Here is an 11,554-nt window from a genome sequence, read left to right as displayed (position 1 = left end):
AAAAATCGAACCAAGGACCAGCTGCCAGTGAACCAAAATAGCGAGCCACTGTAACTCCTAGAAATTTGTAACTAAAATAGCAACCCGGTGCATATGAACTATAAGCCGGGACAGGGCGATTTGGTGCCGAGCCCAGCTGCTCCCGATATCTGTGGCGTCCATTACTGGCTCGGGATCCGAATAAAGCTGTGTGACGCGTCTGACAGGCGCCAGAGAAAAAAGGACGTACGGGGATATACTGTATGGAACAGTGGTGCATCCGTGGGGCCGAACCGTATGTGTGGGACGGTGGGCGCGCGCCGCAATTCCTACCCGAGCCACGGATCAGATAACGAGTACAGGACGTTAGGGAAAAGCTGAGCCGTTTGTCGTCGTGGACACCTCCGTTCCCTTTTCCCCCAAGAACACATCTATCCCCTTTCCTCTACAAAGCGAGCAGCTGGTGGCGGCGGCGCTAGTTTCGGCCACCTGCGGCCAAGGAAAAATGGAGGATGCTGGTCTCGAGTTTTTGCTCGTTGCCGTGGACAGATTAGTACCTAAAGATCTGAGTATTTCGCGGTATTTGTTTTACAGTCTACCATAGCTGAATGAGGTAGCTAACAATGGGGCCTGGCCGTCGGCCATTACCTTTTTTTTTCGAGAATGACAGGGGGCCAGGGCCCCACCGGTTGTTGTATTACTCGAAAGACTTGGCAGTCATATAGAGTTTTTCATCGAAGAGATAAAAAATACCAACTAAGCAGCAAAAACCGAAGAGGGGGAGAGGGAGAGTTACAGGGTCGAAAGAAAAAAAAGCACGCGTCTCCAGGAACAGCGCGCGATCAGGAGCGTTGTAACGGTGGCTCCAGAGCATGATGTCGTCCGCAGTTCTGGAGAGGATGTCGCCAACGTCGCAGTCGACGCCGTTGAACGTGGCGTTGTTCCGGGCTTTCCAGATCTGCCAAAGCAGCACTAGGAGTCCGTCCTTCCAGAGCGGAGGCGAGGTCGGAGCACCCGGGGGCGAGGAGAGAATCCCGCCAACCGAGTCGAAGGGGCCCAGTCCAAGGCGGCGCCAGGTGGAGGCTGCGCGCGCGCACGAGGTGAAAATATGCACAGCAGTCTCCTCCGCGGAGCAGGAGGCACACATACTAGAGGGGGCGCAGTTCTTCGCGAACAGGTTCACACGCGTGCTGAGGCGGTCACGAGCCAGCAAGCAAGCGAAGATCTTGATCTTCCTGGGAAGTTTGGAGCACCAAATGTCGATGGAGGTCTGACAGAGCACTCCATTGGAGAAGAGAACCCGAAACGCAGCGCGTGAGCTGAACGCTAGGTCCTCGCCCCAAGCCATGAACCGGCGGTCCGGAGTGTCACCAAGCTGCAGGGCACGGATGAGAGCCCGGACCTCTCCCAGCTGAGAAGCAGCTACAGAGGAGAGGCGTCTCTGAAGATGAAGACCGTCGAGGGCGACCGCCACCACGAAGGCGTTGGGGCGCGTGGAGTGGGAGAAGAGCGCCGCGTACTCGAAGCAGAGGGCACCACCGGGGCACCAGCGGTCATGCCAGAAGGAGGTAGTGCGCCCGTCCCCAAGCGCCACACGGGTGATGGCCCTGTACGTGGGGAGCCCCCGGCGGACGATGACCTCGAGAAAGGAAGGAGCCAAAGAGCAGTCGCCAACGTCCCCCCTGATGCTGCGGAGGAACCAGCTCTTCCAAGGGGGACAGTCCGGTTGGTGAAGCTTGTGGACGAAGTTGAGGAGCAGGCACATGTTTTGTCGTCGTAGATCGCGGATCCCGAAGCCACCTCCTGCGCATCTGCACACACATTAAACACCCAGATCCGGTTCCTTTGGTCTTGTTGCCCACGAGAGAAGCCAACCGTAGCGATCCTGAAGACTCAGATGCCGGGTTTAGTTGAGGTCAACGGGTCGGCGACGAAGGACCTAAAAAGGCACGAGGCGGAGGCCGCCGTCTTCCAAATTCATCTCCAACTAGGTCGGCACAGTCAACTGACAGAGTCAACCCAGAGGCCCCAGGTTGGACAAAAAGGTGTGAACCTAAAGCCCATGCCGCTGATTAACTGTATGTTGATCCTTTTGACTATCCAAAATCAGTTTAGGTAGCAAAAATCGTTTAGAAACTGAGAATATGATCTAGATAGATTAGTCGTTGGCAGCCGATCCTTATTGGCAGAATGGCAGAAAGTACACTGCTATTAGTGTTGAGATTCTAGTATACTGAATGTGTGCATTTGCAAAAATTCAGATTGCCATACCAACTGCAGCTTTCGCTTTACTCTGCATGTCAGGAGTGCTTCAATGATATTGCCTTTCACCTGGTACACAGCCGCCAAAAGAAAATTAAGCTAGCCATAATGAGTGTAGTGAATTGATACGAGAACAGTGTCTCTATTAATACTGATATACACTAGAATACAAAAAACTGTGGACAGTCTTCTGTTTTAAAGCACAAACCTTGAAGCTAGAATAGGTTTTGGATTGCCGCACTCCTTCAAAGAAGAAAGGAGGTAGGACTGAGACATGTATAAATCCGCATCGAGGCCAGGACAAGAGGCTTGTTCTAAACACCAAAGAAAACATAGGTTTAGAGCAAAGCACGGGTAGGGTTTCTAAAAGCACGAAATAATACTCACGGAAGTCCATATTTGCATGGTGTTTTTGCTATGAAAGGACCTGCAAATTCAATGTGGAATCTGAAGTGGCCTCCTTAAAAATAACATCAGGTTTAGCCTGGATAGGATGTAAAAAAAAAGAGAAAAAAACTATTGCTTTCCGTATGTTTCAACTACGGTTGTACAGGTAGTGAAAATATGATGTTTATTTTCCTTTTGCTGATTTGGGAATTTTGATAACAAGGATCTTTGGGCTGGTGTTGCGGTTCATTCAGTTTCAAGGGAAAAGATGTATGTGTGGTTTCTTTTCTTTTCTACAATAGAATCTGAACTTGTTGTGCAAAAATAGAAAAAAACTTCCTGGATTCTATGAAAGGTTGTTGATGTCCGTACATGAAATGAGAAGAAGTATGGACACTTGATGAGCAAGACAATATTAGGATTCTATGGTGTAATTTGTAATACGGCAATTACAAATTCGTGTGGAATTACAGAGACGGGTTGGTGCAGATGTGGCAAATTGATGTTGGTTTTTCCTCTTAGGTTCTTGCAAGTATTACATTTTCTGCAGGCATTAATTGTGGACATGTTTCTTATAAACTTTCTTACTTCAAATCCAGTACTTCAATAATTATCGTCAAAGTGTTGTTCCGTGTTGTGTTCCTGGACTTCGTGTGGTACGAGCCGCTGATTCTTTTGGGTTTAGTTTGGCTGTACCTGCAGAAATTTGGGCATGTTTAGTACGTTAGTTATGTTCTCAGACTACTTATTTCTGTGATCTTCAGCGATGATGGAAACTGGAGTGCAGCTTAATTTGTCTATATATTCTTGCAGTGGAGAAGGTATGTCAAACATATATTTGATTATTCCAACGTTTGGCACTTAAAGCATGTGCTTTTATATGCAGATCTTGCTGGTGTTGTATCATGCATTTATGTGTTTTAGTTTTCTTTTCCGCAAAGAAGAAAACATATTTTAGTCCATCTGAGATCATGTGGTAGTTCCCAAATCTCCAAGATTAAGAAACCAAAAGATGAATATGATACAAAGGTGTTCACAGTAGAACCCCCTTAATTTGTTGGATAAGTATTATCTATTAGAAACAAGTTAGATAATTCTCCACCTCATAACTTCATGAACTCAGAAGCTGGGAAACTGGTCATAAAGCGAGGCTTTCATATTTTAATTCGTTCATTTTTCCATGTGTTATAAGTTAATGGTTCATTGAGTGCATGCATGAGCTGCTAAGTTGCATCAGCTATGAGTTTACAATATGCAAATGACACTAACAACGATATGACGCAAATTTAGGTGATGACCAAACAAGAGGCTGTTGATGAGATCACTACTTTTGGAGGTGGCAATCAGCAAAGTTTATCCGGGCACTGTGCATAGGTGGTGCAAAAATGGCATGTGCTGAAGAAAACGAAGGAGACATTGGGCCCTCTGTACACGAAGAAGAGTGAGTTCCAGGCTGAGTTCCATGAGGTTGTGAACCACATGCTAACTGAAGATGAGTTTGAGACGGCGTTGGCTACGCTGTTAGATAAGTACGATCTGAGAAAGCACCCCTACATGACCCAAATATACGACATCAGAAAGGTGGGCAAAACCATATTTCAAGGGTTTTTTCTGTGCCAAGATGACGAGCACACAATGCAGTGAGAGCGTTTCCCCATTTTTGGCTTGTGACAGGGATAGCGGAAGAAGATTGCTTACGAGATAGTGACAATGAAAGGGAACAAAGGAGCTACCCCAGAGTTTCTGTACGATGTGATCGTTGACTGAAGTGGAAGATAGTAGTAGGTGTATCTTTTGGCTGTGCGTGTGCTAGGCAGTTGGATTAACCCGACTAAGTAGTTGGGTCATTTTGCGGCACAATCCCCTACCATCTTGTATTTTGGGAAAACTATAGTCATGTCATATTTTCCCAGGTGGGAACCTAATTAGACTAAGTGAAAACTGGTTATGTTGTGAGACGAAATGACCATGTGTCTGCATTTGCTGGGGTTACATCTATTTCTGGTGACTTGCTTTACCTACGTGACATGGGCGACCGTGTTTATATAGCAAAACAAACCTTTTGGAGAGCCCCAAAAATTTCAAGTAGGATGAGTGGTGTCGGCAAATTTTGTGTGCCTTAGCAAGCAGTTTAGGTCTTAAATCAGGAGGAACAAAAAAATGGCGGTCATGTCTGAACTGACAAAGGTTTATGTAATTCCAAAGGTATTGCTCTGTTTATTCGACTGACCAAGTTTGCAAATGTGATGGTTAGGGTGAAGAAGACGCGTCGGACATGGCGTCCAGAGTCTCACTGGATTTGGAGGACTAGTGCAATAGTCGCTGCTAGTAGGTATGAAATGGGGATTTTTCTTTTGAGTGCGTCTGGATGTGGAGGGGTGAGACGGTGGGTGGGTGCATTTAAAGCCAGTCCGTCTACTCGCCGTTTGGAGACCGGTGGAGTTGATGGCTCAGCCTGGGTCAGATAACACGCCGATCCATCAGTCTGATGCCTGTTCCGCCTCGCTACCATAACGCGACGTTGCATTAATTACGCTACAACGGTTGATTGGGAAAATAGGAATACGACAGTGAAATACAATTGATGGCACGGATCCTCATTTGAGCTGATGGTGTAGATTTCGGGATCATCTGAGCCCGAGCTCAGAAACTGATTTTTGCTATAAGTCGCAACATATTTGAACTACTTAGAAATTTCAAAAGTTATTTTCTTTTTGAAATTTTTTAATATTTTTTGAAACACGAAAGTTTTCAAATTTATGAACAAAATTTTCAAAACACATACATTTCATGAAAACATGAACAATTTTTTAGTTTCTCAAACATTTCTTAAAAAAAGGAACAAAATTTAAAATGAGAAGAGCTTATGAGATTATGAACAATCTTTTAAAAAATAGAAACATTTTCTGAAAAACAGGAACAACATTTGAAAATGTGTGGTTTTCAAAATTATGAACAGCTTATCCAAAACGATAACATTTTCTGAAAATTCCCTGAATATTGTTTGAATTTGGTATCAAAATTTTAAAACATGAACAATTTTTGAATACGTGAACAAATATGAATAAGCTGGAACATTTTTGAAATGCAAGAACATTTTTTCAAACTTTGAATTCATTTTTGAAAACACGAACATTTTTCAGAATTAGGAACAAAAAAAATTCATAATGCAAACATTTTTTGTTAAAATATAGTTTGTTTCAAAAATTCTTTGAATTTGCGGAATTTTTTGGAAACATGAACATTTTTAAAATATGTGAACCAATATGGAACTTCTTTTAAAATTTTAGATCATTTTTTGAATTGATGAAATAAATTTAAAAATGTGAAGATGTTTTCAAATTCTCCGAAATTTGTCTGAATATGACAGCAATTTTTCAAAAACATGAACTTATTCTGAATTTGGTGAACAAATTTTGAAAGCGGGACCTTTTTTTTGAAATTCCCAAATAGTTTTTGAATGTGTGAAAAACATAAAATTCAAACATTTTAAAATTTGAGTTTTTTTATAAAATAAATAAGCAATATTTAAAATTCATTTTTTTGGAATTCTTGAACTAAGTTCCAACCGAAGATCATTTCTTAAAAATGAACAAAATTTGAAAAATGCGTGCATTTGATGAAAAAGAGATAAACCTAAAAAGAACAAAAAGAAAAGAAAAGAAGAATAGAAACAGAGAAACAGAAAAAATGAAAAGGAAAGAAAAAGAAAAAAAGGAAATGGGAAAAGGAGAAAAAACGACAGGAAAAGGGCGAAAAAGAAAAAACATTCAGGCTGAAAACCGGTTGGGTACCTTCGAGAAGGTTCTGAAAACCGAGATGGGAGATGCCCGTCTCCCTGCTAAATGGGTCGGCCCGTGTCGGTCGGTCGTTGTTAGATCAGGGTTGTGCGAAGCAGCGATGATTTGACGCAAAATGTGTGAAATCGCGCCGAATAGGACCTCCCGTCAAAAGGATGTAGCTTCGCTGAAGGCTGAGCTCCCACCGCCTCAATATGGGCTGGTCCACGCTCGCGAGGCTGTTTCGTCTTTTTCTGTTTCCTTCTTTTTCTTTTTTTTCTTTTTTTTCTTTTGTTTTCCCTTTTCCTTTATCTATATCTATTCTTCTTACTAATAAATCACAGATTGTTTCTGTCGGTTCACCGTCATCAACTTTTACAAAAAAGTCCCTGTTGTTTTAGGTATTCAACTCAGAGTCCCTTTTTAAGTGGATAATAACCAGAGAAAAATGTTTCATTCCTGTCATCATAATAGCTTCCTGTCGTCGTTCCGGTTAGGCATTCTCCTTGCATCTCGAGGTTGAAAGAAGAGCACCGAACATTAATGGCGACCGAGCGCGGGACAGTGCGACAAGGTGGTGCGGTGAGGGAAACAGAGGTGAGATGAGAAGGGCGGCTCGGCGGATAAAGGTGGTGCTGGTCGCGCGCAGGGAGGCGGCTTGGCAGGGGCTGCCGGCCATGGCAGCGGCAGCCATGGTCGCGAAGCTCGAGTTGTGTGTGCATGAAACGGAGGCGAGGGGGAAACAGGGGGCTGAGAGGGGCAACAGAGCTCCACCTGAATGGAGGTCGAGTGGCAGGTTAGTGCGCGAGCATGGGGAGGCGCAACTCTCTCCCGAGAGTGGGCACTGCCCTTTCCTGCGCGTGACCGCGCTCGAGGGAAGATGGGTATCGAACAGACGCTCTCCCTTGGCGCTAGGGTTAAGGAGGGGGAGATGGCCCTTGGGTCAGCCCAGCTATGCAGCTCACCTCTATTTGGACTGCTTCTTCCGGCCCAATGCCTAAGCGAGGCAACATAGCAGCAATTTATAATCAGCCTTTCATGTCGGTTCATCCATTAAATAGTCCCACGTCGATTTTCTTACATCAAAATCTACCGATTTATATATGTTAGCACGTGTCTAAATCAACATGCAACCTAGAAAATAAGTACACTTAGGTGAGATGGGACATTATGAGTGGAATGGCAAAATGGAAATATCAATTAAATCGGTGAAAGAAATAAAATCCTGATATAAAAGCCCCATTAAATCTGTCATGCGCAATAAATTCTGACATACATGGTGAAACAGAATTGAAGAGAGGGACTTGCATGAACGGTTGATGGGAGAAAAAGGAAAGACCTAGGCAAAAGAAATTAAACCCTGAGATGGTTGTGTGGTGAGAAATGGAAGGCATATAATTGCGACATGCGTGGTAGGAAACAAAAACAGAATTAAATAATGGGGTGGATATAAGTAGAACATTTAGTCAAAATGGCATGTTGCCTTTTTTTTGCGAGTGACTTCTGCCTGTTTTCTGACTGCTATATTTTTCTATGAGAGTGATTTTTTTAGCTAATTTGCACAATATGTTGTGTTTACTTGTTTTGTGAGTGATGTGCTAGCGCTTTTGTCGCTTTTCTAACATATTCATGGCAAACTTATTAGCACACTATTTGCTCGTTGTATTGGCAAATCTAGCCCCGATGTTAATTCCGGCTTATACTATATTTTGTAGCATAGCCTTTCAACTTTTGCATTTTATGATAATATTGCGCACACTTGTTTTTTAGTTACATTATTTTAGTTTCTAATATGTTGTCATTCATTGCAATCAACATATACATGGAGAGAGAATAAGATGTAACACGAGTGGGGTGTTGTGTTCAAATAGAGGACGTGGACCTATGTGTGTCGGTGGAGCAGATGGGCAGGGTTTTGGGTCATTTTATTGTGTTTTCTTCCGTTGCAACGCATGGGCATATTTGCTAGTTCTTTTTACTTCTGCATTATACAATGTTCATTGCACGTTTATACACACACAAAAATTGTTGTATATTTTAAGGGAATGTTCACCCTATATTATGAAAATGTTCAACATATTTTTTTTAATGTTCATTGTGTATTTAAAATTGTTCAATGCATATCACAAATATGTTCACTATTTATTTAAATACTTGTTCAGTGTATAAAATATTCAATGTGTACTTAAATGCTGTTCAGTCTATGTCTCAGAATTGTTCTGTGCGTATTTTAAAAATTCTTCAGTGTATATTACAAATTGGTCAATATATATGTAAAAACAAATCATCATATAAAATTTTCAATTATTTTTTTGGATTTTTAAAAGTTTGCTCATGTTTTCCAAATTTTTGTTCACTGTATGTAAAAAAGTGTGGATCGTGTATAGGAAAATTATTCTGTGTGCATTTGAAAAAAAGTTCACTGTATATTAAACAAATAGTAGGAATTTGAAAAGTTTTATCGTATACTAAAGAAATTTCAGAGTGTATTTCTAAATTCCTTTTTTAAAAATCATATTTTTGAAAATTTGTTCGAAATTTTGAATTTAGTTACTTTTCGTGCTAGTTCTTGTTGGACTGCGCCGCTCTTTAGTTATTGATTGAAAAACCCATCAGCTCCATGTGTGCGCCAAACTGTAGGTACATCTTGTGTTCGATCCTCTCCCTCGCGTGTTTTTGGGATTTTTTTTTCACATTTCCAACTATGTTGGGCCGGCTTAGTTAGGTAGACTCTGTGCGGAAGCTTGACTATTGCATGCACGGGCGTCCAATAGAAGCTCTCTGTGAGAAAGCCAACCACAGGCAGGGGTGCTCCTAACCAGCGCTTCAGGCGCCGGCTGGCGATACGGGCGCTCGCTAGCGACGCGTAGCGGAGCGGCCCACCAACCGACTCAGCAAGCAAACGCAAAGAAAAAATAAAGAAAACTAATCGTAATTGAAAATTATGGTATGGGATGGCTTGGCGCCTTGGCCGGCCTAGTCCGGTAGACTCTGCGCGAAAGCTCGACTATTGGATGCACGAGCGTCCAATAGAAGGTCTCCGTGAGAAAGCCAACCACAGGCAGGGGTGCTCCTAACCAGCGCTTCAGGCGCCGGCTGGCGATACGGGTGGTCGCTAGTGACGAGTAGCGGGCCGACCCACCGTAATTGAAAAATATGGTATGCGCTGGGATTCGAACCCAGAACAAACACATTCGCAGCTTAATGCATTAACCACTAGACAAAGCGAGTTCTTATGTTTAGTACTATAAAACCATCCTATTTAACATTCTCTTTAGTAAGAACCAATATAAATTCTCTCGAAAAAAGAAAAGGTAAATTTGAAAACAAGATCATCGATTTTTAGAAAGTTCATGAATTTTTGAGAAAAGTTTCATTGATTTTTTAAGAAGTTCATTGATTTTGGAAAAAACATTGATTTTCAAAAAAGTTCATCGGTTTTGAAAAAAGTTCATCGATTTAAAAAGAGTTCAATGATTTTGAAATGAGTTCATCCATTTTAAAAAAAATTCATCGATTTGAAAAAGAGTTCATCGATTCTTCAAAAAAAGTTCAGCAATATCGAAAAAGAGTTCATCGATTTTGAAAAGACTTCATCGATTTTCAGAAAGAGTTCATCTATTTTGAAAAAGAGTTCATCGATTTTGAAAAATAGTTCATCTCTTTCGAAAAGAGTTCATCGGTTTTGAAAAGGAGTTCATCGGTTTTGAAAAAAGTTCATCAATTTGGAAAAACAGTTCACGAATTTGAATAAGGTTCATCGGATTTTGAAAAAAATCAAGAAATTGAAAAAGATCATGCATTTAACAAAGAAAAAGAAATTAAAAGAGAAAAGAAAAAAGAAGAAAAAAAGAACAAAAGAAGGAAGATGATGTAGTTTAGGATTTGCCAGCGCACAACTTCCTTATTTTCTGTCGCGTTGAGGAAGGCATGCATTGCTTTCCTTATTATCCGGTCTCTTCCGTCTCAAATCCTTTGATTCGGCGTGGACTGATTTTTCCTGTTTTCGGACGCGTCTAGGGAGCAGCTGGCTGCTCCCTAGCGTTCCCAAGCGGCCGCCAAAAAAGGAAAGATCCTGTCCCCGATCCCAGAAAAGAAAAGCTCTCCCCCAGTAGCAACAAAGGCGCGTCAAACCCAACAAATCAGGCATTGGATGTGGTCCCCGAACCATCACGTGCCCTTCCCTCCCCTCCTGAAGCTCTCGGGCCCCTCTGGCCATCAACTTTTTCCCCATGCCCCTACCTGACCCCACCTTCTTACCCATGAAACAAAGGGGTTCCCAAGTCTGGATCTCCAGTGCCAGAGTTGCCATGGCAGATGAATCAAAGTTAAATAACAGCGGATCTGGAACAATTTGGTGCAAAAAATAAGAGAGAGAGGGATGATACATCAGAACATACCAGGCAGTAGGCACCAGCAAGGGTGAAAAAAGAGGTGATCCTTCTCTCCTCCTATTCAGGTCCTTCCTCCTTGCCTTTCCATTCCGCCCTCACCAAATTTCTCTTCGCAAAAATAGCTTCTCCATAGTTGTTGAAGATAGCATAAACAGAGATCAAAACAGGGAGATCTGGTACTTGTTCTATTTTAACTGATTTTTGTGCAACTACATCAAGGGACAAGCCAACTTTTACAACATGTGTGCAACAAAACGTAGAAAATGTGCAAACATATAGGAGAGAGCACACATAGAGTTTTATTCACACATAATGCAGAAGTCCATGTAGCAAAAGAAGTGTTGTAGCTACTATGGAAAGATAACTACCTACTAGACAAGAATCTGGTTTGCAAGTGTTTTTTTCTTTAATCTTTCCACATAGTAGTATATGTGACTTCGTTGCTGAAAATTGTGTGCTCTACAATAGCTCCTCCATCCCCATAACCTGTAAAATCTACACATTATGCAAAAATGAAGTCTTAAAAAAATGAACCAACTCTGGTTGTATCGGTGCAACTTAACCAACACAAGTGTGCAACTGACAACACTGCTATATCCATCTACTTGTGGGGTTTGAATTTCAGTAGTTGGCATCTTCAACTCATAAAAAGTTGAAGATGCCAAGTCGTATAATTTCAGATTCATTTTGGTTTGGCTAAAATTCTGTATGCAAAATTCCAAAAAAAATACTTATACTGGTTGTTGTGCAACT

The 11,554-nt window shown here is 42.0% G+C and overlaps 1 long non-coding RNA gene across 1 annotated transcript; it reads left to right on the top strand.

Annotated features, from left to right (window-relative positions):
• The first annotated feature begins 1,779 nt into the window (after positions 1 to 1,779).
• On the top strand, positions 1,780 to 4,650 carry LOC141027798 (uncharacterized). The gene is made up of 3 exons (XR_012189725.1): positions 1,780 to 2,024; positions 3,393 to 3,449; positions 3,919 to 4,650. It is a non-coding gene; the product is annotated as an uncharacterized lncRNA (long non-coding RNA).
• Positions 4,651 to 11,554: the final 6,904 nt, after the last annotated feature.

This window comes from Aegilops tauschii, chromosome 7, assembly GCF_002575655.3.
Source record: "Aegilops tauschii subsp. strangulata cultivar AL8/78 chromosome 7, Aet v6.0, whole genome shotgun sequence".
In the NCBI taxonomy this organism is placed as follows: Eukaryota; Viridiplantae; Streptophyta; class Magnoliopsida; order Poales; family Poaceae; genus Aegilops; species Aegilops tauschii.
This window is presented reverse-complemented; position numbering and strand designations above follow the sequence as displayed.